Raw genomic sequence first — 5672 nt, 5'->3', positions numbered from 1 at the left:
TGCTATGCTATAAGGAATGACCAACAAGGAGAATTCAAAGGAATATGAATTTAAAGACATTCAAAGGAATATGAGAATAACAATGTTTACATTGAATACAGCTATGTAAATAAAAACATTAAACAACCAAGAAACCACTATATAATACAATAGATTATATCAGTAAACAAATTTAAGAATTGTAAACAAGTCCAGATAACTTTGAAATATTTCTGTGCTGCAAGGAGAAGAGAAAACTACTGGGGCCTCCTGAGTCTCACCAGAAAGTAGTTTACCTAGAGGAACAAGAAGAGATAAGCTAGGGGTTTGAGGGATAAAAACTCTGATGAAGGAGAGAGAAAGAATTTCTTCAAGCCAGGCTCCATTCAAACAAAGGGAGAAAAACTCTTTGTTGCGAGGGGAGAGGGGTGGAGAGAGGCAGGACTGAAATATTTATTCTGGAAAATAATTTTGATTAAACCAGAGAAGTTAATAAATTATTCATGCCTTTTGACTCTGATATTTACCAGCTATGTGACCCTGTGCAATGACTTAATTTCTTTCTTCCTCAGTTCCTCCATCTGCAAAATGGGGACCATAATAACACCTCCCTCTCAGGTTTGTTAGGATAAAATGAGGTATTTGTAAAATGTTTTGCAAACCTTAAAGCACTATAAATGTTACCTATTAATATTATATTATCCAAGAAGGTTATTGATCAGAAAATACCCACGTATAAAAATCTATAACAAAAATCTGGAAGCAAAATACAGGCCCAGGGATTGAGAAATGGTCGAATGATCTGCAGTGTGAGGATGTGATGGAATATTACTGTGCTAATGATAAATTTGAGGGATTCTGGGAAAAACAGATTTGTGTGAAGTGCTGTGGAATGAAGGCAGAACTAAACGTAAACCAAGGACAACAATGTAAAAAAAAAGACAACATTGTTATTGTTCAGTCACGTGTGACTCTTCTTGATCCCATTTGGGGTTTTCTTGTCAGAGATACTAGAGTGGTTTGCCATTTCTTTCTCCAGTTTATATTACAGATACGGAACTTAGATAAACAGGGTTAAGTGACTTGCCCAGGGTCACATAGTGTCCAAGGCCAAATTTGAACTCATGAACATGAGTGTTCCTGATTTTAAGCCCAGTACTCTATCCACTGCGCCACCTAGCTTCAACAACCTAGACAACATTATGGGACAACAAAACAGGTCAGATACAAGGGACAATGCTTTGTACCAGACTATCATAGTTAAAGCATACAGTCTTCCTTTTTCTGTTGTGTAAGGTCTGAACAAGTTTGAGGCCTGTCAGTTACCTGCAACCTGGGTTAACCCGTCTGCCAAGCCAGTTTTACCGGGGTGTGGCCCCTGTGTGTGCTATGGCTTCTGAAGTAAATTCAGCAATATTTCTCTAAAAATCTTCAGTGAGTATTGTGTATCCTAAGCATGTGAATACTTCCCCAGTGAAATGGCCAAATGAGAACATGTGCCATGAAGGCAGCTAAAGGAAGAATTGTAGACGCTTAGAGTTTGGTCAGACATTAAAGACTCTAAGGTCATCCATTGCATCCTGGGCCATTGCCAGTTGTCTTGACTTTTGTCTTGCCACTAGACTTTGACGACTCTGGAAGAGAGACTGAGGCTGAAAACTTTGTGCAACTCTGCTTCACTTAGATCTAATTCACTCGCAAGTTGAGATGTCACCCTGTGAAATCACTGGTCCTATTTGAAAATGAAGGACGAACAGTAGCAACAAAGGTTTGAACAGTTTTATTTGGAAGACTTCAAAGAATCAAGGTAATGACTAAATTCTCAGGTTGGACATTCTATTACCTAGACTTCCTTTCTTCTAATAAACAGGAAACATTGAAAGTAGAGTATGACTAGTCCTGTAAGTCAGGCATAATCATTCAATCAACAGTTATGCTAAATTGTCCTCTTTGTTGTGGGGTTTGTTTGGGTGTTTGTTAGGTAGTACCTATTGTGTCTAAATGAAATGCATCAATACTTCAAAGTTACTGCACTAACTTTTTGTTTCTCTTAACAACCTATAACAAGCTTAGAGTTACAAGTACAGTTATTTGTCATTACTTTTTTGTATTATTGTGTTTTTGAGTTTCGTTGGGTGTTTTGTTTGTTTTGCTCTTATTGCCTTTCTTCTGTTTTATGCATATATTTGAATATTTCTATGTGTCGATTGTTCAACCGACATTTATTAAGTTTGTACTGTGTTCCAGGCACTTTGAAAGCATTGGTGATACAAAAGCAAAAAACAAAACAATTCCTTATCTCAATAAAGATTCTAGACATTCTAGACAGTTTACCATGGGGGGAAAAAAAAACATGTACATTTATAAATTGTGAAACCCACCAAAAAAACGAACCCCAATTTTGAAACAGAGTCAGCTCTAAGAAAGACAAACGAAATTGGGGTGTGTGTGTTCACAGTTTAATTTCTTTCAAGGTGGCTTGACATGCATTGCTTTGGGAGTTCAGTATAAAACTGGACCCCTGGGGCCAGTTTAGAACTGGCTCAAATTGGATTTTTGGGGTACAGCCTTATATGCTCTTCAAAGAGTAGGTGTTCCCAAGGGATGCCAGTCAACTCTGGGAGGTGGCCCATATGAAAATAAGAGTCTTTTAGTACATGACCCCCATCACTCAATCCTAGTCAAAGAGACATCAATTTCCATATCACCTGTCTTCACAATAAGGAGGAATCAGCATTCTCCCAGGCCTGTCTAGGCAATATAATGAGCAGGAATAGACCCGTTTAGATTACATCTCAATGTCCTTCTGAAGAAGGATTGAACTTAGAAAGAAAGGGGATGGGGAAGCTCTGAGTTTCCAAGATAATGATTACTAAGAAAAATAATTTTTCACAAAATACTGAACAGATAAAAAATAATTTGGTGGGAGAAACATTAACAGCTTTGGGCATCAGGAAAGGATCTTGAGGTAAACTTTGAGGAAGTTAGGGTTTCTTCCAAGTGCTACCTTAATCAGAATAAAATGTAGCTGAGAAATATTTAACAGAATAAATAAAAATACAATAAAACATAGATAATATTACATTTTAAAACTAAATCAGTATGTGGCCTGCAGAGATTCTTATGTGCAGTTTAGTAGCCTCCCCTTCTCTTGGAATTTGACATGATTTTTCTTAGAGGTGGAGGAGGGAAGGGAGTATATTCCAGGCATAAGAGGTAGTACTACAAAGGCAGAGAGAAGGAGATAAGAGTGTTTTGTGGCAAGCTGTTGGGCTGAACCACAGGATATGTGAAGGGGAGTGATATGTAGTAAGTCTGGAAAGGTAGGCTGGAGCCAGATTGGGAATAGCTTAAATGATTATGGAAAATGGGAGAGGCACCATAAGATGGAAGAAGGGTAAATGTCCTTATTTCTCAAAAAGCAAAGAAAATTAAGTCTGCAAACTGTAGGCCAGTGAAATTAACTTCCTTATGAGGAAATTTTAGAATAAATCATTAAAAAGATGGTTAATGAACATCTAGAAAGGGAAACAGTAATTATAAAGAGCCCCCATGGTTTCATCAAAAAGAGGTCATATCAGACTAGCCTCATTTCCTTTTTTGCCATGGTTACTAAATTGTTGTAAGAGAATAATTTTGTGTGTGTGTGTGTGTGTGTGTGTGTGTGTGTGTGTGTGTGTGTGTATGGAATTTGTCTATTTAATTCTAGGTATTGTCCAGCTTTTAAAATATGAAAAAATGTACTGATGAACTAGATCTAGGGCTTGTCCATACAGTTGTACATCATAGTCTGCCAGTAGGTATTTATCAACTTTATTTTTTCTATGTTGAGAATGAAGCCAAATGCTCCTTTAGTGATTATGGATTTCATTTGGCTTGCTCTAGGACTTCTTTGTGAAGCAAATGGCCAACTTTGGTTTTATGCCTTTTGTCTGCATCACAATCATTTCCTCATCTCCTATTGAATCCCACCATTGTCTCAAAGAAAAACAATTATGTAAGCTCCTTGAGGGCAGGAATTGTGTTTAGTCTTTCTTCATAGTCCCAGTATTTGTCATATAGTAGGTGCTTATTAATAAGTGCTTATTGACTGACTTTAATGAAAATTATATCTGACAATGCATATAATATTCTATCCCAGTACTTCCCTACCTCTCCATTATGAAGGGGTTAGGGGAAAAGGAGGGAATAAGCATTTATATAGTGCCTGCTGTATGCCAGGCCCTATGCTAAGCTTTTTACAAATATTGTTTGATCTCCATAACAACCTTGCAAAGTAGGTGCTGTTGTCTCCATTTTATAGTTGGAGAAACTGAGGCAAACAGATTTTAAGTGACTTGTCCTGCCAAGTGGCTTGGCACTACTAAGTGTCTGAGGCCAGATTTGAACTCCAGTCTTAACTTCAGGCCCTGGGCTCTATCCACTGTGCCACCTAGCCACCTCTGTTTTGAGACTAGAGTTATGTTTCATTATTTCTTCTTCTGAACCTACACTAGTTTTTCCATTACTCAAGGTTCAACTTCCTTTTAGTGATTTTTTTCATTTACATTATAGTCGTTGGATATACATATTCTCAGTTCTGCATCTGTTCTTACAAATAGAACCACAATTCATGAATTCCTCATATTTAACATTTCTTATTGCATAATATTCCATTATAGTCACATACTATAGTTTTTTTTAGCTGTTATGCAATCAATGGGCATCCATCTTATACTGTGAAGAAAATTTTGATACTCCTACTAAATTTAATCAGTATTTAATTCAATTCATGGTGATTTTATAAGAATAGAGTTTAGACTGACAGATATAGATATATTGTTACATTAAGAGTTATGTGTGTTAGGACCAAAAACCTTCTTATGTATTAGTGATATTGATATTATATATTAGTGATATCACTGTAGATTATAAAATCATATGACTGCTATAGTCATATTACATTACATATTACATTAACCCTGGAGATTGTTATTGCAGTATCAAGATCCCTCATCCCTATAAATCATTGTCATTGCTTCCTTGGGACATTGCCTTTTGCATACTATTTCCTTATTTCTTAGTATACTGCTGACCAAAACACCAGCTGTTTGATTTCCTATGAAAATATCTGCTGAGGTGGCAGGTGAAATGCCTTTACTGAGAAAAACCTTCAGTTAATAACCAGGAATTAATGACTTAAAAGCCTGATGACAAAGTGGTTATGATTAATGTGCATGCCCTGAAACCAATGATAGAGTTTACCCTACTTCAGGTGTTAACCAATCATGAAATTGTACTGGCTCATTCTATTTTTAGTGTATTCTCAATCTGTATAAATACTGACCACCTTCTAGCAGTGAGCGTGCTTGGTCATGAGGAAGAGCTTGGATTTCAGTTACTTAGGGACCATTGGTCTCCCTAAATAAATTGATCATTGCTCCTATCTCAGTTGCCCATTTTTGGCTGATTGGAAATTTTGCAGCTACAATAAAGTTGTAAAATACCATGGTTTTTGGAGAATTAAAATTGCGAGTGACTAGAGGAATTGGAGAGACACATCACAGTATATCTACCACCCTGGAGACTCCCTAAAAGTAAGAGAACATCCCTAAAACATGTCAGAGATCGGACTTTTCCTGCATAAAAGAATGGGAAGCCTTCAATGGAGCTGCCCTATTACCACTCCAAACTGGAAACAGACTAGGAGAAAC

Source organism: Vombatus ursinus, unplaced genomic scaffold (genome assembly GCF_900497805.2).
Source record: "Vombatus ursinus unplaced genomic scaffold, bare-nosed wombat genome assembly UNPS02014793.1, whole genome shotgun sequence".
Classification (NCBI taxonomy): domain Eukaryota; kingdom Metazoa; phylum Chordata; class Mammalia; order Diprotodontia; family Vombatidae; genus Vombatus; species Vombatus ursinus.
Note: the sequence above shows the minus strand (reverse complement) of the source record.